Consider the following 23432-nt stretch of genomic DNA (forward strand, 5'->3'; position numbering starts at 1 on the left):
TTATTGTTAAAAACATAAGCTAGCTTGGTTACAGAAGCAGAGTAAGTATGTTTCTACAGCAAAATTCCTTGAGTGGGTGCTCACTTGGGAATGTTTACATTCTACACTCATTTGTATCACTGACCTTCTGTTTCTCAATTAAATCCTGTGTGTCTATTCTTAAAGCTTTTAGTAATGTTTTGTTATTATTCATGCTTTCTGCTTTATAAACCCAATCTGTTATTACCTTCGAAAGTTAAGACTAATTGGTCTCCCCCAAAATATCATGTCTCAGCCTTTCTTCCAAAACAGTCACAACTGTAAGATGGTGTATAAATCATTTTGGATGAGGTACAAAATACCTCTGTAACTTACCACTGGTAAGTTACACTAATTTTATTTTTTTATTTACTCTATCCAGAGTAAAACCAGTTTTGCATCACATTAAGAAAGATCCCAAGAATAATTATTTACCGTGAAATTTAGCAATTCATATTTCCACTACAGGATCATATCTTCTGCCAGTGCTCAGCATAAATCTTTTTAATAGGGATTACACGTCTATCAATGGCAGAACAGAATATTAAACCCTTTATGCATAATGCATTTTTTTTTTCAAATTTGGATGATGTATGGACCTGCTTTTGAAAACAATTCCTTTTTTGTATCCACTTGCTCCTCTTGAAACATGAGGTCAAGTTGAATTCAGTGGCACTAAGAAGAGGGGCAAGAATTTATGCAGTTGTGTCACTGGCTTCTACCTTCCAAATATGAAGAACTATTTCACTGGTGCCACATAGAATATTGCAGGGCTGAACACACAGTCTCACAATTCAGGCTTCCCAAGGAATTTTAGGAACTAAAACATGAACTAAAATTCCCTACATACTGTGAAATAGTCTGACATGAATGAACGTAAGAAGCTCCTCACTGCAACTATCTACAAAAAAATGTAAAACAAACTGTTTATGAGTAGATCACTGGTTTCATTCAAATAAAAAAAGGTATTAAAATATTAGGTGAATATTTTGGCATGCGACATGTGCTCTCAGTCAAGGTGAGTCCAGAAAAAGTAACAGCTGCTAAGTGGCTAAAACTCTGTGCTGGGACTTGCACTTTGGAGAGCTGCACTGGTATTGTCCCAAGTCAGCAACAAGAACACGATGAAATGCCAGTAGAAGCAAGTGAGGATGGAGTATCAGAGTCCTCACAGAGAGGGATGGAAGAGAGACTGATGAGGAGCCTGGAGTTCAGGAAGGGGATAGTGGACATCTCTTTAAAAAAAAGTTGGGAACTACTGCTGTAGAAGGTGGTTAAATCAGTGACAAGCACATACAGGCAAAGAAACACTTGCATGAGTTTCCAGCAACCTGAAAGTAACAGACTGCCTCATTTATTTCTGAAATACTTGTACAAAGTGTCCAGAATAAAAAGGTTTGTAACAGAAGAGTAAAACCTTGCCTGAGCAGACCAGCAAATATTTATTGGTTGTGGTCAAAGATCAATGATTTCTTCATTAGCCCACATGTGTTCAAGGAATGAAGGAAGGTGAGAAGGGAGACTGAGACATCAACCCATCCACAAGTTTTAAAAATTTGAGAAAAACAGCAGTTTTCCTATTTTGGGTGGGGTTGATTTGTTTGGTTTTGAGATTTTTTTTCTGGTAAAGTGATCATGTATATTCCTGAAAGCCACAGGAATTGCACTAATGGTGACACCTATCTAGCTCGTCTTCTGAAGATGACATATTACTCAAACTTTCCCATCAAAAAGACAGCATAAATTAGAAATGTCCAAATATTTATATTCATCTCATTAGACTGTATGAAGTTTGAAGCTTATCTCTGTTTTATCCATTCCGCGGCTGGAAATTCTGAGCAGCAGCTGCCTTCTCACTCACAACTTAATTTCTACTCTGGAAGCAGTAAAATAAAACCTCTGGCTAATGAACAGTAAGATGATTTGTCAGGGGTTGTTGATATCCACTACCTTATTTATTTTTTTTTTAATAACAGCAATGATTTTTAGACAAACATATTGCTCAGAAACGTGCAATTTAAGAAAAGACTATTTTGTGAAGGGTAGGTATTTTACTTAAATTTATTTCTGCCTTCTCTCCTTCTACTTGAGTAAAACTATAATTCACAAGATTTGATACATTCAGATCTGTTATTGAGCACTGGTTAACACAGAATTCAGCTTTATTTTAAATGTGAGCATGAAAAGAAGGACTAGGGGAAAACCACATTCTGATGACTCCAGCCTTAACAATCAAATGGATGAAGCCACTTTTTTTAAATCTCTGAGATGTGCTTTGTATCTAATTTCTGCTTCTTCCCCTGTCAGATCAGGTGCCAGTAAGCCATTCAATTTGTTCATTACAGCTTCTGTCTCACTTTAGATTAGAGTTTGCAGACTTGGATTAAGGCTATTCTTAGTGCTTCTAAATCAAACTTGTGTATTTGATTTTCATTTTGTCAGGAGCAGCACTGTAGCAGACTTTCATAGGACGTGCCTACTATTTCCTACAACAAACTTGACACTAAGACCTTTCAATGGAAAAAACTTGAAAACTAACATAGCTGTTAAAACAAAATGTCAGTGCATTTCACAAAGCTCAGAAATTACAAATGAGATGAAAGCCTGTATGAAACAACATCAAAATGTTATTTCCACCACCTTTCCTTATTTGAAAACTTATATGCAATAGTCAACTGTTACTGCATACATATGCATGAGGATTCTCTCTACCTGCAGTAAAGAACATCAAAGAGAGACCAAACCTTTTATACGTAGCACACATGAACTAAGTTCCAACTCACAATTGTAATAGAAATCTCGGAGGCTCAACTCTTGAACCAGTATCATCCACCACAAAACTTAATAAACTTCTTTTTTTCTTTCTCATAGCCATTTATTGTGCTGCTGTATCCTGCTCCTACAATCAGGTGTGAGTTTTTACTGCCGTGTCTGACCTGGTTCCTCATAGTCCTCTTTTAAGTAAAGGTGATCTTGTACTAGCCAGTAATCTCTCTCAAGCACAAATATATCCTAACATGAAAGGTCAGAAAAACACTTCCTCAATTTTTCATTCATTTAACAAAAAAAAATACTAAATTCTAAAAAGTAATGTTTTTAAGTATTCTTATAAATTAAAATCATTGTTGGGCGAATAGTATCTCCAAAAAGTAAAAGAATTTCAAGCTCTTTCAGCTGCACCATACAGCGATTCAACTGTACTATGTTTTATAAAGATGAGTTAAAGGTTACTGCGGGTTTGTACAGTTTTACACAGAAAAAGCTTGCATGTTCAGTCTGAAATGTGACAGCTATTTTTAAATTAAGAAGCACCATTCTAAGCTGTGTCCTTTGCTGCATTTATGAGCTTTCTATGAATAGAAAAAAATATAAGGCACCCTTCTCATTTTTTCTTTCCATCTGATAATCTCTCTTTGAATAGCACGCTCTTTGGGCAGTCACTGCTCTCCTCTCATGCCAAGATCCCTGTGCATTTGGCCATGCATTATAATATTTGTCTTGTCATTTCATCTCAAAGCTTTTTGCCAGTATTTTGCCTTTCTATTTCTGCCTAAGGATTCAAAATGCACTGTTATTTTACTCATGATTGTTCCTGTCCCATCCTAGTCCTGTCATTGTTTCTTTAAACCAAACTCCTTCACACAAACGGGCTGTGAGCATGTCTGTGGCCTTTCCAAATGCTCCCTGTGCTCTTCCTTCCCGTTAGTCTCCATTTCATTGCTATATTGTAAATAATTCAGCCAGCGTCAAGTCTATGACTGGTTTAATTAGTTATTTTTCTCTGTCCAGGAAGTAAAGTTTTCTATGTGTCAACATCTTAATCCCTATTAGGGAATGGAGGAGAGGGTGATGTCACCAGGAAACTAAGTGCTGATATCAATCAGCCCTGTGACCTAATTACAGACCCATTAAAATTGACACAGAATACAGAACACAGAGAGATGCTCTGTGTATTGCACATATTTCCTTCCTGGTTTTCCCCTTTTCTCCTCCAGTTAATTGTGTGCTATCTATAGATGGCTGGAACATAATCTCAAGAGCAGGGACTGATCAGCTTCAGCATTTGAAAATTGATCCATTAAAAATAAGCAGAAAAAATTCCACTGAGTGTGGGCCACATCTGGACACAGGTCTGGATCAGAGTATTTGGAAGAAATAAAGCTAGTTCATATTCCTGTTCAGGGAACCTTACATGTTAATTTAAGGACTGTTTTGTTTGAACCTGAATGTCATTTAAAACTCATTTCACTGTAGGAAACAGAAATACCAATTACTCTTTCCTGCTGAAGTGATGTTCTTTCTTAATCAATATTTTGAAAGGTATATTGCACTATTTAGTGGTTTCATAAAGATAAAAAACTCCTATAACTGGAAGAAGCAGGAATTAAAAATAATTGAATAGTTTGGGTTGGAAGGGACATTAAAGATCATCTTGTTCCAACCCCCACAATGACAAAAATAATCAAATATTTGTTGGGAACTCATATTGCTAGAAAACCCAAAGAACTAACAGAACACAGAAATAATACAATTTGGGATAAAAACTGACAGATATGCATTTGTAAGTCCTAGTTTTCAAGTGCTATTAGTGGAATGTGTTAAGTTGTGCTCCCATGCGTTCTGAAAGAGCAAAAAAAGTATATGTATTTTTGTTCACTTCCTGGAATTTCACTGGAGAGAATAAAAACAGTAACCATTTTCCAGGAAAAACTGGCAACAGAAGTGTGAATTTCAGTGGGTTTTGGCTCTGTTAGATTTTAAATAAATTCTTATAAACAAAATCAAACACTGTGCAAATAGCAGGTTTGCAGGTGCCGGAACTAGCCAATTGTAATTAAACTCCTGTATATGAAATGACTGACCCCTGCTGATTAGATCATACCTAATGCATGCTTTGCATGCCAGAAACAAACCCATCTTTCATCTTAAAGTTGCTTCAAAGGGGATGGCTTCTGCAGCAGAACCCACATTGCAGCCATGCACCATTGCCAAGGGCCAGGGTCCTGGTTCACAGCCCCCGGCACCCAGCCCCCCCTGGCCCTCGAGACCTGCCTCAGCCCTGGTGTGGTGGGACTATGCCTACTGGGAAGGGCAGAACATGGTCCCATCAGCCTGTGGTCACCCAGTGCCCTGCTTCCCTCTACACAGATCCACCTCCCCTCCACAAGCAGGTTGACAGCCTGGCCATTTCAATTAGGAATCTTAAATAATTTCCTTCAACTGAAGTGATAAATACAATTAATTCTTCACCATCTTCCTGATTCCTCATGCTGTTACATTCCACATGCCATCCTCAGCTGTAGCTTCACTACTTCAGTCCTAGACTAGAAAGTACGTGCCACTGAACTCACATAGGAAAACAATCTGATGAGTATCCAATGATTTTCTTTACCATCCCAAAAAGGAGCATACAGGCTATATTGAGCTGAGATTAATTTAGCAAAAGACATACAAAATACCTAGGTTTTGTATTTTTAAATAAGAATCATTGCATAAAAGAAAACTACGAACAGGTTTCAACTAAACCGGCTTCTTCTCCAGCCTGCTCAAAATAATGACTGACTTTTTACTCTTAAGTTTTCATCTTATTTTTAGAAATTTACCGTGAAATCTTCCTAATATATTTGTATTAGATCCTTGAATATCTACTGTTTTCATGACACTGAAGAACTGTGTGTATTGTCGTTGTTATGCAATTAAACTAATGAAAATTTCTGACGGGTATAATCAATCTGAAATGGTCCTTTTTTTTGTAAGCTTTTATCAACTTCCTGCTTTAAAATGTTTTTCATCTTAATTTGACACAAATCTTAATCTGACACAAACTCTGCAAGGTTTCTGAATTTTCAGGAAAGTAAAATGTCAATTATTTCTCATGGTACTAAGGGAGTCTAAAATCCGATGTCGATTAAGAGTCCAGTTCTTTGGGCAATTCAGTAATAATAAATAAATCAATCAATAAATAAGGTAGACTATTCCAAAAGCATCAGCATAAATTTTTCAGTAGTTCCTTGCACTGTTTGCTTAAGAAGGCCTATATCACCAGGAGGAGATATTAAAGTACAACTTCAGAAAACCATAAAATAATTTTTTAAAGTGTAACGTGAAAACTCTGAGGAAGGAGATATATATATATGGGAAGAACAACTCTTATTTCTCCCTTACTTTGATTATTGTATAACATAAAATCCTCTCTTGGGAACCTGACCATAACACCGTTCCGTAAAGTGTCAGAAATGTTGAACTGCAGATTAAATAATCCACTTGAAATTTGAAAACACATGGTAACCTGGCCATCAAATAACTCTGTGAAATGACAGAAATACTAAACTGAACAAGATGAAGTAATCTGGCAGATTGAATCAGGCCAAACATGTTTGTTTCTTTTATTTTTCCTCATAGTATATTAAATTATTTTTATAATCATGTCTCCACAGCTCAGAGAAAGTGAAAATTCTACAAAGGCTTAAAAAATTATATAATAACAAAAGCTGCACGGGAATGTTGAGGGATCAGACTAGAAAAAAGTATATCAACTTCAAAAATACAAGAATACTGATTAAATACTATTAAATATTTTACCTGGTGTCTTGCTTCAGCAGGCCCAGTATAATGAGATCCTCTTTTCTTTAAACATTCCTTCTAATGGCTGAATATTGCCTACCATGCTTCTGAAAGCTACATGTATTTAACAGTGATACTATGAGCTTCTATCTTTAAACTACAAATCAAACTCAATCTGTGAGACAAATTGTGCCCTGAGGAACAAGTACGTATCTCAATGGGAGTCATGAAAAAGCAATGGAGAATTTTCATTTATCAAAAAGAATTGTTCTCAAACGTCACTGGCACGTATGTAAAGCCTCATCAAAATTTTAACAGTTCTAAATTCTTTTTTCCAATATAAAATTTAGGTATGCTGTCAGATAAGAGAATAATAGGCTAAACACATGAAAATATATTTGCCAATTTCCCTCTTGTCATTAATTATAGTACTTCCGATACTTCTTTTCCAAGGAAACACAATTGACAGTAAAAGAGAATTATTTGTTGTTACAAATGCTAAGAGGCAAAAAATGTGCTCTGAATGTATTCATTGTGAATAATATTATACAACGATAGTTTACAAAACTCAAATTCTCAACCCCAAAGGCTGCAAACCTGTTATTAAACATCTAAAGCAAAGGAGAAAGAAAGAACCATAGAGGTCTTCTGCATGTAGACAGTTTCTAAAGAAAGCTGAAATAAACACAGCCTTTGAAGGAGAAGGAAACTAACAATTGCTTAGGTTTTTTTTAAACAGAAAATAGATTTTGAGACCAAATGTATGTATCACACTATAGGCTTGCACCACTTAACAAGCCATGAGATAGCTGTGTCACTAACCAAAACGTCTACACAGTCTTTCTATCAAGTCAAAAATGAACAAAACTGCACAGATCTGATCGGAATGTAGAAAAGACAACATGCTATGCTAATGAGATACACCTCCTGCAAAAAGAAGGGACCTTCAGATGAGGAATTAAGTAATAAAAAATAGTTGAACTTGAGTATTACTATTGTGAGAAAATGTCTTCTATAAGAGAAAAATTCCTGTTCTTTGAAACTCAATATATTGAGGGAAGAGAAAACTAGGGTTGCAAGGAGTTCCAAAGTTAACCAAACCCCAAGTATTTCCCAAGTGTAATAGAAATAATGTTTTCTGGGCCCCATTATTTTTGATTGTATGAAGATGATAATTTGCTCTATCAAAGCTCCTGAACATGTTAAGTAATAACTAGACCTAAAATGAAATTAGCATCAGCTCCATTTACTTAGTACCCCACAAGCTTTGCTGGTACATTTACAAAAGTGGAATCCTAGTACTGAGTTCAAACAATTTTTGTAACTGAGAATCAGTGTTAAATAAGATATTTTTAAACCTGTGGAAAGGCAGTGATGAATTTCCTTAGTGTATCCGCCATTACTCAATCTACCTACAGATGTCTTTCTACTGTATCTTTGATTAAGTTATTTGTATTTTATTTCTATATCACACTTTTCCTTACATCTAGCTGATAGAAATATTTCTTGTACCTATTTAAAACCTAGTAATCTATATTGCATACAGAATGGAAAGTGTTTACAGCTTTTTCCAGAACCTACTTTTGGAAATTTTTCACAATAACTATGGCACACGAAGAAAGCTATAACTGTGAAGTCAGAAAGAACATAGAACTTCAGGTTTTTTAGCTTTGCATCTGGCTATATCTGATTTTCTAGATAGAAAGATGGTGCCAGATAAAAAAAAAGCAGATTTATAACTAATTCCTCAAGTTTATCAAAAAAAAAAAACAAAAAGAGAGAAAAATATTTTGGAGTTTCCTTTCAAATCAACCTATATCTGAAGCTGTGAAAAAGTCACTAATGTTCAAAAGCAATCACTGCTACTCCTATATAGCAGCAAGATTAATAAATAATTAACAGCATTTCCAAAACAAACATACCTCAAAGGCATCGGTGACTTAATTCTTCCGAAGAATTACTACCTCAGCTGCCTTTTTGTCTTCTGGTCTTGAATTTGTTGTGTCGCCTAGGAAAAATAAATCTCAGCTTACTTCCAAACTGAAAGCATAAGGCTAGACCCAAGGAAAAAAAAAGTTAATAGCATTGCAGTTAATTCCTCTGTAATCCTACCTCATTATCTTAAGCAAATAAATCTCTGAAAAGGATTGCCTTATTAAAAGCGAATTAGAAAACCGAATGTCATCTGTGCAGGGAGACATTCTTTTAAAATGCAATCGTCAAGGAAGCTCATAAATAGGGCACTATATAAAAAAAGTTCCTACCAGGCAATCCTTAGCAGATTTTCAACAGATGTGTATGTAACTATGATTTCACAAATTCCTAAAATAAAATGTGTCGACATCCTTTACCACAAACTTGAGTCTAAAGAAACGTACTTATGTAGATTATACAGAAAGAACAATATTATAAAGACATGTAAAATGTAGGAAGAGGGGCTATTGAATTGTTATGCCTCCTACTATGTCATCATAATGTTTGATTTAACAAGGAGAACTTGGGGAAAAAAAAAAAAGCTGATTATATTGATTATATTTTGAGTAAAATTCAGGAGGCATAGCCCCTAGGAACATCTTAACACTCATTTACACACATTTTTAGAAGCGCACATGGAGTGTATAAATACTGAAGAGAAATCAGAGACAAACTACTGCAGTCATTATCATTGCTAGAACATTACAAGTTTTCTCAGAAAATGTTTACCAATTGTAAGCATTTTTGATATATTAGTCAGACATAGAAAACGTGGGTTATCAGATCCTTGTAAAAAATTAAAAAATCAACAGTATTACAACATTTTTTATATTAAGAAGTGATAACTTTTTTGTTAACTTAAGAAAATAACAGAAACAAAATTTCCTTTGCATTTTTAGCTTCATTAATATTGAACTTCTCAGCTTCACTTAAAAATTTTCTTATCTTAATCAACCTGTGAGTTATTCCTTACTTCAAATTACTTTGTATATCTGTACCAACATAATTTAAAAGAAAACAACAGAGAACACAGCTTGCTCAAAGGGTATGTAAGGATAACAAAACTAAGTGAACCCAGCTGTGGAAGATTATTGTCATATGAAACCTTAATACAATGTGGAAAAATCTAATGAAGATGGTAGTCAAATAAAAGTAATAAAAGATAGACAAAGCCAAAACAAATGAAAAACAACTAAAAAGGGTTCATTGGAGCATTGTTCATACCAACAAGCCTTCAATGTAGCAAGTCAGAAAGAAGTCAGGAAACTAATTTCCGACAATAGCGAATTATAAGTCCTTTCTTTCAGTATTTCTCAAAAAAAAAAAAAAAAAAGTATATAATGATACACACATGAGTTTAAACACATGAAAGCCAGTGTATGCTACAGGGACTAAAACAAGGCATCCAGCATTCACAATAAGATGCAAGAAATGGTATATATTATGTTATCATGTAAGATTCTTTAAGAGCTAGGAGACTGTGTATTTCAGGTTCTCAAAATTAAGGTAATGACACTGTACCATTAAGACTGAATCTTGATTTATGAATATTTATAAGTCAATGAGGCCTTGACTTGAGGGTTTTGTATTACTTTTTCATATGATAACACAATGGAGTTTCTTACTATTTTTCATATTGCTCCTTTTGATAACAATTTTTGAGACTCGCAAGGTTCAAGCTGAACCGATGTCCCTTCATCCGAGGACTGTTTTCATCTGAGTGGTATAACATTTTCATGGGCCATTGAAAATGAGATAATGGAGTGAGTGTGTTCAAAATAACTCTTGCTTGAATGGCATATCTTTTAGTCAATGTTTAGGTGAAAAGTGGCAACAAAACAGATCCTTCCTTTCATAGTGACATCTTTCCTTTTCTTGTTTAGATAATTACATTAAGTAAGTGGAAGACTTCAAATGTGTTGTTTCATGGAGCAAGAACACAGATTTAAAAGTCGTTTGTAGCTTCCCACACAAATCATTACACCTTCGTATTGCTAGATTAGGTGGAGTATTTAATCAGATCTATTGATTTTATGATGTTTGCTGAGACTTGAGAAAATGTCCAATACTTTCAGTCTGCTAATATTTTTTCTGTTTCTTTTTCTCCTGATTTTGGTTGGTTGGTTAGGGTTTGTTGTTTGTTTGTTTTGGTATTTTAAAGGCTCCTACTAAGTTGGCATCTTTGTTGTTCAGGTATTTGTTCATAACTCTGAAATCCGATGTTTTCTTCTCTACTGTGATTTAAGGTCCACAATTTCAGTACTATATGTATCTGTATTTGTCAAACTTTTAAAGAAATCTTCTTCGCACCACTTCAGCTTAAACTCCTCCACAAATCAGTGTGGCCAGTCTTTTGAACATAGGATACAGTTCAGGAGAAGATCCTGTAGATTCATTTAGGCTGAGTAAGCATGCTCAATAACTCCACCTGTCCTTGCCTTGGTTAGCACATGGCTTTGGTAAACAGCTGTTTGAGGGGATTTTAATTCCCTTTTATTATTTTGTCTTCTTTTAAAAGATACCAGACTTTTTTTGTTTTAAGATGCATTATTTTCTTCTTTGATATATTATATATGGTCTTTTAAATTGTTTATGATTTCAAGAGCAGAATAAAGTATGCTAAATCCCATTCTCATTTAAACACTTTGCTTACAAGAAATTCCACAACCACCTAAGTCTATATTATCAAAACAATTCCTAATGGTCTATCCAAACACCCCCTAGCAATGAAGAACTGGAAGCATAATTCAGGCATAGGCAACAGCATTCAGGTATCTGAATATACATTAACAAACAGCATTTAGAGCTGAGAATTCCACTGGAAAAAGTGACCCTTCACTTACTAAAGCATTACATCTAATTTATGAGGAAACCTTAATAAATTAGTTCACTAAATCTCTGGCTGGAATAGATCACAGCTGTGTCTTACCAATTAACCTTTCAAAGCACAAAACCCCAAACGGTTTCTAATGATTTTGTTTTCAACTAATTGTAAATGGAAAGTGTTCTCATTCATGTAGTACAACTCATCCACTGATCTCAATTCATTAAAAAAAGTTCTTCCAAAAAAGAGATGAAAAAGGAAAAATGAAAATATATTTTAATATTTTAAATATAATTTAATTTCTATTATTTACTCTTATCTAATTAACTAAAATAGAAGTTCCCATCATCACGAGGGGATAATCCAACTATTAGCAATATAAATTCCTGAATAAATGGGAAGTTTATTGAATATTTCATTTCAATTTACATCTTGTGTATGTTATAGATACAAGTGCACACTCGTGCAGATACCTATTATATATTTTTACATACATTTTGTGTTTAGTAACAAAGCCAGAGAAAAGTAAGAACATTCAATACTGCTATTATCAGAATGTTGTGCTTCTTCCCAAGACAAAATTTATCAAATTCAGAGTAGCTAGCTTTAGCAAAGTTGTGTTTTCTGACACAAAGATACTCTGTTATTAGAATTCCAGATGAGTCTAAGCATAAATAATTCTCAATTCAGACAACAGTCTTAGACTTCTGGCTGCAGTGACATTTTAATTTATAGTACCAAAAGGACAAAACTAAATGTCTAGCACGAAGAGAAAACCAGACTTACTAAAAACCAAATATGCAAGAAAGAGGAATACAGTGTATTAAGCAGCAACAGCAGAAAATAGCAGAGGAACAGCTTTAGATTCACCATACCAGTACCATAAATTTTCTTCAGAGACTGACAGTGAAAGCAAAAACTGGTATGAGCTTATTTTCCTGTCAAAGAATCAAGAGTGATAGCAGATAGCTCCCCTTAGATATATAGAAATAAAGCCTCTGCTTTCTTCAGACTGCTTCAAGTCTGACAATGTTCTTCAGATAAAAAGAGACATCCCAAGATATAGGAAGCAAACAATATTTTTAAGCCACCACTTAGAAGATAATTTCTGAGCTGACAGAAGGTCCCACAGCATATTCTAAATTGCACACTGGCATACGATCTTTTCTTCATAAAGTATAACCAGGTCTCAGTCTGTTCAGTGAGGTTACAAAACAATTTTCTATTTCCCCACAAATTGACTCTATGTTGAAAACAATCTGTAACTTGAGGGAGAGGAAAGGACTTGAAATGACTGAAGGCTTTATTGAGTGCAGTGCTGACTGCAGTTGTCTGTATCAGGAGAACAGAGCAGCCTGGTCTGACTTAGAAGAAAAAAGGAAGAGATGGGAAGGCAACAGTGCTTGCAGTAGGAGAACATCAAAGAAGTGTTTTGTTTTCCTTAGTTGAGTTTTAGCTGTGACTACAGTGTTCTTTAAATTCCCAAAATATAGTAAGTACAAATATAAAGAAGAAATGGAAAGACTTCTCTGTCAACTGGAACACAATTTTGAGGTGAGAGAACTCAGAATAATCTGTCTGATAAATCACTTACCGCTGCATGATCACGAGTAGTTTAGGCAGACTTTGCTTCAGTTTTCTAACCTATCAAATGTGAATAGCAGAATTCTTTTCCTTGCCTTTTATTTCTTTGCTTTGGTTCACAACTGGGTCAGACAATTTCCGGAGTTTGCATGGAGTGAAAGCAAAGAATCACCCTTGGAGTTTCAGGATAACACAATCAGAAATATATTATGAATGAAGGATGACTGTCTCCTGTGACAGATAAAAAGGCTGTATTCAAGGCTTAAATGTTTATTAAGTCAAATCTGAATGTTTTATAAAATTAATTACAAATAATATTCTCCTATCAGATATATTATCAGATATATTAAAACACTCTTTTTTTTTTTTTTTTTTTTTTTTTTTTTTTTTTTTTTTTTTTTTTTTTTTTTTTTTTTTTTTTTTAAGATAAGGGCACAAACACAGAGAAGATCTGTGACTAGAGAAGAATGCAGTATAGCTGTCACCAGTTTGCTGTTCAAGGAACACAAGCCTGAAGTGGTAGTGTTCCATTAGAAACTTCACATAATGCCTAAAATTGGGAGAAAGTGAATTGAAACCAGTGAGATTTTTTGTATTATATAGTAGGCATGAAGCCCCCTATAATGGGAAGTGCTCTTGTCTTATTTGGAAGAAATTAAGGTGAAAGATGGACAGAAATCCTTTAAGAGAGCACAAACCCGCTTCATTTATTTGAAATATTCTTTCTCTTCTTTATAGCAAAGAAATTGCATGCTATTTAGAAGATCTAAAATAGCTGGCTTTGGATTTCTGATGTTTATAAATATCTCCTTCAATAAACCTGGAACACAACACTTAGTAAAGAAAACAGACCTCTGGGAAGAAAGGTTTCTCCATTTGCCCCGATACTGTAGGACAGATGTACACTCTGTTGTTTCTCCAGCTGACCAAGGAAAAGGTGCACCATGGGTACATCTTCCTTGCTCCAGTCTTTCCCCCATCTCTGGGGTCTGAGATTCCCAAAGGCTGATCTTGCCAGTAAAGACCAAGAAGGTGGCATTCAGAACCTCAGCCTTTTCCATGTTCCATGTCAGCAGGTCCCGTCACATTCAGCACCCGGCCTGCATTTTCCCTACTCTTCCTTTTGTCACCTATGTACATATAGAAGCCCTTCTTGTTGTCTTTTTTGATCCAGCCAGATTCAGTTCCCTTTGGGCTTTGTCTCTCCTAACAGTATCTCTGCAGGCTCAAAAATTGCCTCTATATTCCTCCCATATCACCTGTTCCTGCTTCTGCCTTCTGTGTGCTTCATTTTTGTGTTTGAGCTGGCACAGGAGCTCCTTGTTCATCCAAGCAGTGCTCCTTGTATTTTTGCCTGATGTTATGTTTGTAGAGATGGACCAACAGCAATAAAATATAAAACTGTTAAAACTATTTATCAAATGGTTTTCTCAGCAGTGTAACCCATGGGAAATGAATTCATGAATCTGTGCATGCAAAGAGTGCATTTAATATTTAAGTAAAACTTGTAGGAAATCAATATAGGCAGGAGGTAGACTCTACATGGATAGTTCTATTTTTGTTTTATTCTGAAGTCACTGTCAGCAAAAAAAAACAACCCACAGTATAGCTGTGTGGGAAAGTAACGGAAGTTTGGTGAGGAGGACTGTAAACACACTCAAGTGACTCGCATGTGGGGTGCTGGAGAACACATCTGTCACACTAATTGCTGCTTAGTTTTGTGTGCTCAACACGTAGAACATCTGCACTTAGATAACATAGGCCTGGGATGGACTCAGGGGCACCTTATCAAACACGCCTGAGATTCTTGCCCTGCTGCTGAAGAGACCAAAGCCCAGCAGAAAACTCTGCCTGCCAGAATCCTTGAAATACAGGCCCAAACAGCAAGTGGGAGCTCCCTCGCTCCTCACTCCCTCGCTCCCTTGCTAACAAGGACTCTCTTGCTAATAAGGACTCTCACTCCATGGTGCCTGTGTCCCCTGCTTGCCTGCCTCTGCCCGGGTGCTGCTTCAGAGGTTCTCCGATCCATGAGGTATTGACATTAAATTGTTCTTTGCCCTTAATCCATGGTTTTGTGGTTGTTTCTGCGTCCTGCCTGCATTGGCTCACACAAGCTGATAAACAGATCAGAGGAATATGACACATCTCTGAAATGGTGTTGCAAGTGTTGCCTCTTCCATCTTCCAAAAGCCTTTATTGTGGTATTTCTCCGAGCCACTTATTTCTGAGAAGTGTTAAAAAAGATCTCTCTGAGGACAGGTAAACCTTAACATGTTAAGCTTCAACAACTGCTGACCACCTTTCTACCCAAATAGCTAAGAGCTTTCAGAGAGCGCATACAGGAGAAAACTTTTGCTCTTTATTAGTAATTCACCTTTGCTTAAGTACCCAACTTACTGCTTTTCAGACTGCAGGTAGTTAGTTCAATTCCCAATAAAGTAAGGCTTTATGTACATTCAAGAAGTACTTAAACTAAAGCAACAGATTTAATGCTGCTGTCTGGATCATTAGTGTGCTAGCAGGGGACTCCCAAATCACTAGTTTAAGAACTGCTACTTAGTCGTTAAGGAATTTTTCAAAGTGCTGCACCAGCACTCAGGGAACTTCAAAACATAAAGAACTTGTTCTGTACCCAGTTAGTTACTGACACGTCTCAATTACTGTCACATTTTACACACATTTTGCAAAAGTGCAAGAACTGCACAATGTGAGGGAGAAGTAAAACATCAAGCCTTCAGTAATCATTAAGTACTGTAATTGCAACAGTTGCAGTTACCTGGATTGTTCTGTTGTGAGCCGATTATGTGACTGCTCCTGAGGGAGATGCAATATTACAGCAAAGTAAGGAATTAGCACCTCAGCCAGACTACTAAATCCGTTTTGCAAAAGACAAAATACACATACAAGAGGGGCACAGAACACAGTCAGTGACTGTCCTTTAGCAGAGAGCATTTTTTCCAGTTTAAGATTTCCTTTCTTGGTGCCCATGACAAACATAAGTAAGCCAAACAATTATCTGTGTAAACACATCCACACATATTATGTACCATGTACTTCCACATTTACATAGACAGCATCTTGGTAATTTTGAATGAAACTGTTGTGCCTTTAACATAGGAAGAAAAATTACCTTATTCATTTAGGAAGGTAACATGGGTTTAACAGCCTATTTTACTAAAAATCTAATATAAAATGAAAAGTATAAAAACTTGGGACAAAGCATGACAAAACCATCACCACCACCTGTGGTACTGGACAGATTCTCTCTCCCATTTTAAAAAGCCATGGCTTGAAACAGGTATTTAAATTAATTTTTAGGCTAGTTAAGTAATTTACACATTCTTTTACTAGTCCCAAATTTATCTGACATTGCTGATATCGAAAACTCCACTTTTGCATATTCTCCATAAAATCCTTGTGAACCCTGGAAGTTGGTCCTGTCTTCTCTGAAATAAGCACACAACTGCCACTCACAATAGTTCCAAATAATTCTGCAGGGATCATGTCTATCGAGAAACAACATATTTGGTTTTCCCTTTCAATTAGCAGCTTGAGTTTTTGTAAATCACTGCTGCATATGATAGCTCCTGTTTTTCCTCTTCCTGTTCTCCTGGAACATCACTAGTTGATAGGAATAGAAATTAGCTTAGATATTAAACACAACTTTCTTGCTGAAGTACTTCTACATCTTCTATGGAAGAATACAGAAATTATAAAGCTGAGAGATTGCTACTATTTTACTCTTTATTTTTTCACAATGGAGTGAGAACATATTGGGGAATAATTTCCACCTGCAGGGAAAAAGGGATGCATTTCGTTTTAAGGACTGATAAGACAGCAAACAACACATGAAAAACAGTAAAATATCAGAAATCCTCCTCTCCCCTCTAGAGCTTGAAACAAAAAGTAACAAAAAGTAAAAGTGCAAGTATGTAGAAAATGTAAACAAAATATGTGAAGTCTCAGTAAAATATTGTGCTCCTTTTAAAAAAAGTAAGATGAAACTCCAGATTCATTCTCGATTTACCAAAGATGTAGGTCTCCCAGGCTCCATTACAGTACCTCCTCCTGTTTGTGTGTTAACTCTGCCCTTCACATACTCAGCACCGTAAAGACTTGTTACAGTCAGTGCCAGCTGAGTATCTCAAAGTTCTAATTGCTATTGAGGTAACACAAAAGTTCTGTAGAAATCTTAACCATAAGTAAATTAAAGTGAATTTATCAGGTTCTTCTAATAACACATTTCCTTGTCATTGCAGCTCCTACATTTTGTAATGTGTTTATCTTGGTAAGCCACTTTTTAAATATAATCATATTAAGTATCTGAATTTGCCCATAACATTATTAACATTAGCACATTCAAAGGGGTTTGAAAATAGAACCTGATAAGAGTTACATTTAAACAGACACTTTCATTCTCCACAAAGTATCTGAATGATAGCAGGTGGATTAATCTGCGAAAATGTAGCCCTTTAAAACGTCTTCATCAGCTAGTCCTTTAGACTCTCTTTAAGGTCAGTGGAGGAAAGACATCTGTGCAACTAATCCTAATCTAGACACCTGTAACGGGTCAGGCAAGTTGCTTACTTCTATCCATGGATTATAAAGCTATGACCAACCTCACCAGCAAAAAAGATTCTTAGGTAAATATTCTGGTCCTTATTCTAGGCCCTGGAGACCTTCTTAACATGTGAAGCTTAAGTTCTAGCTCTGCTTCCAGGGAACTGCAGAACGATGATATGCCTGGAGTTCTGGTATTCTGTATTGCCTCACAACAGATCAAAAGTTCTCAGAACTGAATAGCTGAGACATTTTCTCTCACATGTGCTTTATTGCAGCTGAAGTCAAGTCTTGGAAGGCAAACCACACAGACAAATTACTCCACAAATATCACATACCTTGCCCTGCCTCTAAATGACACAAATGCCCAGAGGTTTTCGTGAGTGCTGACCCCCTCCCTCCAATCTGTCTCTCTCAAGCATTATGTTCTATTACCTACTCTTTTTTTGTGTGGTACTTGAAGTATAACTAAAACAATGAAAACACATCTAATTCTAAAAATCTTCCATCCATACTTAGAAAGTCTTTCATAAGAAAAAGTAGCTCGTCATTCTGCTATTTTTAGATGGGCATACAAATCTGCCAGGACAAACCGATTCTACAAGCCTGTTTTCTTCAAAAATTGCTTGGCATTCCCAATGAAAGCACAGTAGGCTTTTTGATACCTGCACATTACCAGTTATCACTAAAAACACAGTATGAGCAAGTTGTTCCACAAACAGAGAAAAATATCTAAATTATTCTTCCTACAGATTTGTGTTTGTTCCTATTTTCATGACAATGACATCAGCTCCCTGGCATCCCTATCACACCTCCACTAAACAAAAGATTGCACATGCTGTGCCTGCAGCTATTTGTGCACTGAAAGCATAGTTAGAACAAATACGATGACTGGCTGATTAGCTACAAACAGCATGTGTGACGCTCAAGTCCTGTCCTGTCTGTCCTCCCATCAAGGGAACACTAATGCTGCTCTCCCATTCAACTTGTTAACCAGTTTTCACACAAATAACATGCAAACTTAATGACCTTTGAGACTTCTTTACTTTCACATTACACAGAAACTGGCAAAACCAATTCAGGAGGAAGGACTGGCAGATAGAAGCAGGCAGCCTCATTAAACCACATTTAAACAGGAAAACAGGCCAAGAACAACCTAAGCATGTAATGAAAATACAGATGAAGAACTCATTTTATGTAGAAGGAGTAAAAAAGTCATCATAAATTAAACTGTAGGACAATATACACTGATGGACTATAATAGCTATGCAGATTCTGTTCTGCCGCTCTGCCAAAACAGCTTTGATTGACTGGGCTCAGTACAGCGCTGCGCATGAGAACTAGCTACAAAATTGTTCTTCACACTATGCTTGCCATATGTGTAGGCCTTTTGCATAAATAAGCTATATGAGGTGTCAATACAATTTTAGCACACTTGAAACTTGAAAACAGAATGCAAATTCAAAGCCTATGATTGCATTCGTATGACCATATGGTCATAATTGCAGAATATATAGGGAGTAAATGTAATAGGTAGTCCAAAATTTTTCTAGAACTCTAACATTAGCTTGGAAAATAATAATGCATGACTTGAATTTTAATCAGTCAGTATTATTTTTATGAAACGGCGAAGACATAATACAATAAATCAATACAATATCCTGAGTAACAGACCGAAACCTAAAAGAACAAGTACAAATCTAAGTGTCTCACAAAGAAAATGTAACAAATGACAAAGCTTAAAAAAAAAAAAATTAAAAATCCACTTTTTCATTTTTTAACTCATCATGACTATTCCTCTTCTTTCTTGATTCACCCATTTAAGATTTATTTTTCCCCATCACCAACTTTTAACTGAATTTTACTGCTTCATAAACATTTTAAGAAAAATGAGTTATTTCAAACAACAGAAGATGCATGTTGTGGAACAGCATTCTCATTTTATGCTTCAACGTACAAGGAAAGAAAGATATATCAATTAGAAACTGGAAAGGAAAGATGGAATGGTCCTTTCATTTGAATACTTTCCAAACGATTGTCTTTATTTAAGCCAATATCAAGTGCACAGTCTTAAGAGACTATAGCTTTATAGTACTCTGTATTGTTCAAGAATAAATATATCACTTTTTAATTTATTTTCTTCTTTAGCAGTGTGGAGAAAGATGGACTAAATATAAAAATGAGGTTGGAAACTTAAGTTTCTCATTAAAAAAATATAATAGAACAGAAGTATGTTAATACTATAACATGTAATGTTATAATAACAGCAATAATGTGGTACTTTATGCAGGAAAACATCATTATCTTCACGACCTTAATTTGAAAAATAAAAGTGACACTGAAGAGTTGACTGAATTAAAGCTCTGACTAAATTAAAACAGAAATCTAGCAGGAAAAATCCTGATTAATGAAAAGCACATTGGAATAAAATATGTAGAAATGCAAAAATAAATTTTCAAGACGTTTGAAAATTTAAAAAAAACACCTATTCCATCTCTTTTTTAAAATAAAAATACTTTTGAGATCAACACAAATATTTTATTTTACAGTAATGAAATAAATGCTACTGAATTTTCAACTTCATTTATAGAGTGTGTACAAAGAACATCCCAGTCAATTGTTTAAAAAGTTGCACACAACTATCAGGTCTATTTTCTTAACAAGCTTATCTTATTAATAACAATTAATGATAATTACTCTTCACAACCAATGAATAACCAGCTTGTTTCGAAAACTGACAAGATCTACTTGTTATCTCTATTTGATAACGGCAGTGCTACCCTGAAAAAATATGGTAGCTCTGCATTTTCTTCTTCCTGTTTTCTTCTTGTGAAAAGAAATCTGTTCTATAAACCCTTTCCAACTTCCGGTCATTAGATAAAAGGTGAAATACTGGTTTATTTTCTTCTTCCTCCAGTTCACAGCCCTTCCAAAACATCCTAGGTAGCATTCTGATGCTATAATAAATAAGTACAGTTTGCCAAACAATCTTAGAATCATAGAATGGCTTGGGTTTGAAGGGACCTTAAAGATCATCTAGTTACATCCAGCTTTCTCTTCTCCAGGCTGAAGAGCCCCAGCTCTCTGAGCCTATCCTCATGCTCCAGCCCTCTCCAGCCGTCTTTGTGGCCCTGCTATGGACCTGCTCCAGTTGGTTCATCTCTTTCCTGTGCTGAGTGCTCCAGAGCTGGATTCAACACTCCACATAAGGTCTGAGCAGAGGGGCAGAATCTCTTTCCTTGGCCTGTTAACCATGCTTCTTTTGATGCAGCTGGCCTTCTGGGCTGCTGGTGTAAATTGCCAGCTCGTACTGAGTTTCTCATCCACCGACACCCTGAGTCCTTCTTGGAAGGGCTGGTCTTCATCCATTCTCCACCCAGCCCATATTCGTGCTTGAGAGTGACACAATCCATGTGCAGAACCTTGCACTTGGCTTCCTTATCCACCAACGCTGTAGCCCATCGTAGAAGGCCACCAGATCTGTAAGTCACAATTTGCCTTTAGTAAAGCCATGTTTGCTGTCACCGAACACTTTCTATTTCCTATGTTGCTTAGTAGCATTTCCAGGAGGATCTGTTCCATGATCTTGCTGGGCACAGAGGTGAGACTGACTGGCTTGTATTCCCCAGGCTTTCTTTTTTCCCCCTTTTTAAAAAACAGGCATTGTGTTTTCCCTTTTCCAGTCACTGGGAAATTCACTGGGTTGCCATGACTTCCCAAATATGATAGATAGTGGCTTAGCAACTTCATCTACTAATTCAGTCAGGACCAACAGAGGAATCTCATGAGGTCCCATGGGCTTGTGCACCTTCACGTTCCTTAGATGGTCTTGAACCCAAAGTTCTCCTACAGTGGTGAGTCCTTCATTCTTCCAGTCTCTGACTTTGTCTTCTCCAACTTGGGTGGTGTGGGTAGAGCTCTTGCTGGTGAAGAATGAGGCTAAAAAGTCATTAAGTACCTCAGCCTTCTCCATATCTCAGGTGACCAGGTCTCCAGTTTCCTTTCAAAGAGGGCCCACACTTTCCCTAGTCTTCCTTCTATCACTGATGTACCTATGGAAGCTTGTCTTGTTGCACCTGACACCCCTGTCCAGATTTAATTCTATCAGGGCTTTAGCTTTCTTAACCTGGTCTTTGGCTGCTCGGATAATTTCTCTGTATTCCTCCTAGCCTACGTGTCCTTGTTTCCACCCTCTGTAGGCTTTGTTCACCCATGCAGGCCTCCTGGTGATTTTGCCTGATTTTAACCTGGTCTTTGGCTGCTCGGATAATTTCTCTGTATTCCTCCTAGCCTACGTGTCCTTGTTTCCACCCTCTGTAGGCTTTGTTCACCCATGCAGGCCTCCTGGTGATTTTGCCTGATTTCCTCTTTGTTGGGACAAATCACCCCTGAGCTTGGAGGAGGTGATCATTGAATATTAGCCAGGTTCCTTCAGCCCCTCTTCTCTCCAGGGCTTTATCCCATGGTACTTTGCCAAGCAGATCCCTGAATACGCCAAAGTCCTTTCTCCTGAAATCCAGTGTAGTGAGGTATCTGTGCACCCTCCTCAGCACTCTCAGGATCTTGAACTCCACCATCTCATGGTCACTGCACTTAAAGCTGCCCTTGAGCTTCATATTCGCCAGCAGCCACTCCTTGTTGGCAAGAACAAGGTCCAGTGTGGCGCCTTTCCTCATTGACTCCTCTATTACCTGGAGAAGGAAGTTATCTTCAACACATTCCAGGAGCTTCCTGGATTGCTTATGCCCTGCTGTGTTGTCCCTCCAACAGTTATCAGAGTGGTTGAAGTCCCCTATGAGGACCAAAGTGAGGCTGCTTCTATCAGTCTATAGAGGGCTTCATCTGCTTGGGTTTTCTGGTCACCTATCTCTGCCCACCCTTTAATCCTGACCCATAAATTCTCAGTCAGCTCTTCATGCATCCCCATGTGGAGCTCCATGCTTTCAGCTGGTCATTGACATAGAGAATGATCCCCCTTCCTCATCTTCCCTGCCTGCCCTTCCTCAAGAGCCTGTATCCTTCCATTCCACCACTCCAGTCATAGGAGCCATCCCAGCACATCTCTGTAATGCCAATAACATCATAGCTCTGCAGGCTTGAACAGGTCTCCAACTCCTCTTGTTTATTCCCCATGCTATGTGTGTTTGTATAGAGGCATTTAAGTTGGGCCCCCGATGAAACTGACTTACTGGCTGGAGCGGCTGGAATTCTTGATTTGCTTTGCTTTATCAGTTAAAGAATTTTTCTCTTCTAGTTCCGAATACACCAATATCAACTTTATAAATTTTAATATTATAGCACTAAACACAAACCCAAAAAACCCCACCTACACTTGTATCTTGAAACCGATCCAGAAAATTTCGAGCAGCTTTTTCCCCAGAGACAAACTATGATAAGGATAATGAATGCAATTAAACCATCTTATTATCCACCCTTGTACTCCATTTTCTAAGATATGATACACAGTTGTGCATATTCAAAGGTAGTCTGAACTTCAAATCTGTGGCTCAGGTAAATAACAGCATACAAGGTGTGGAAAGCATCCCCTCAATTATGCTGCAAATGATACACAGCTGGCAAAAGAATTAGCAACAGCTGCAGCCAAACTGGTACAGAACATGATTTTACTTTATCTCCCAGATGAATAATGCTTACAATCTAACCAGCTGCAATGGTTATATTCTTTATTTTGTACTGCACACGACTTCAATCAGAGTTTCTGAAGTTTACAGGAAAGAGAGTGTGTTCTTGCATGCTTGGCTGACATTTATGAGGGTAAATTACAAATAATAATTAACTAAGTGAATGAAGCTACAGCGTTAACCCCAATAGCTTGTGTTCAACACTCTGAAGTGTCATGAAGGAAACATTAATGACTGCAATTTGCAAAGGACTAGAACTCAAGTAA

The 23432-nt window shown here is 36.7% G+C and overlaps 1 protein-coding gene across 3 annotated transcripts in view; it reads right to left on the bottom strand.

Annotated features, from left to right (window-relative positions):
* The window catches only part of CDH18 (cadherin 18, type 2), a 522827-nt gene that overhangs the window by 310909 nt on the left and 188486 nt on the right, over window positions 1-23432 (bottom strand). For all 3 annotated transcript variants that reach the window (XM_014941039.1, XM_014941041.1, XM_014941037.1), the window contains exon 2: window positions 8505-8590. The gene's annotated coding sequence lies outside the window, so the exon portion shown is untranslated. The remainder of the gene's footprint in view (window positions 1-8504; window positions 8591-23432) is intronic.

Source organism: Calidris pugnax, unplaced genomic scaffold (genome assembly GCF_001431845.1).
Source record: "Calidris pugnax isolate Ruff unplaced genomic scaffold, ASM143184v1 scaffold8, whole genome shotgun sequence".
Lineage (NCBI taxonomy): Eukaryota > Metazoa > Chordata > Aves > Charadriiformes > Scolopacidae > Calidris > Calidris pugnax.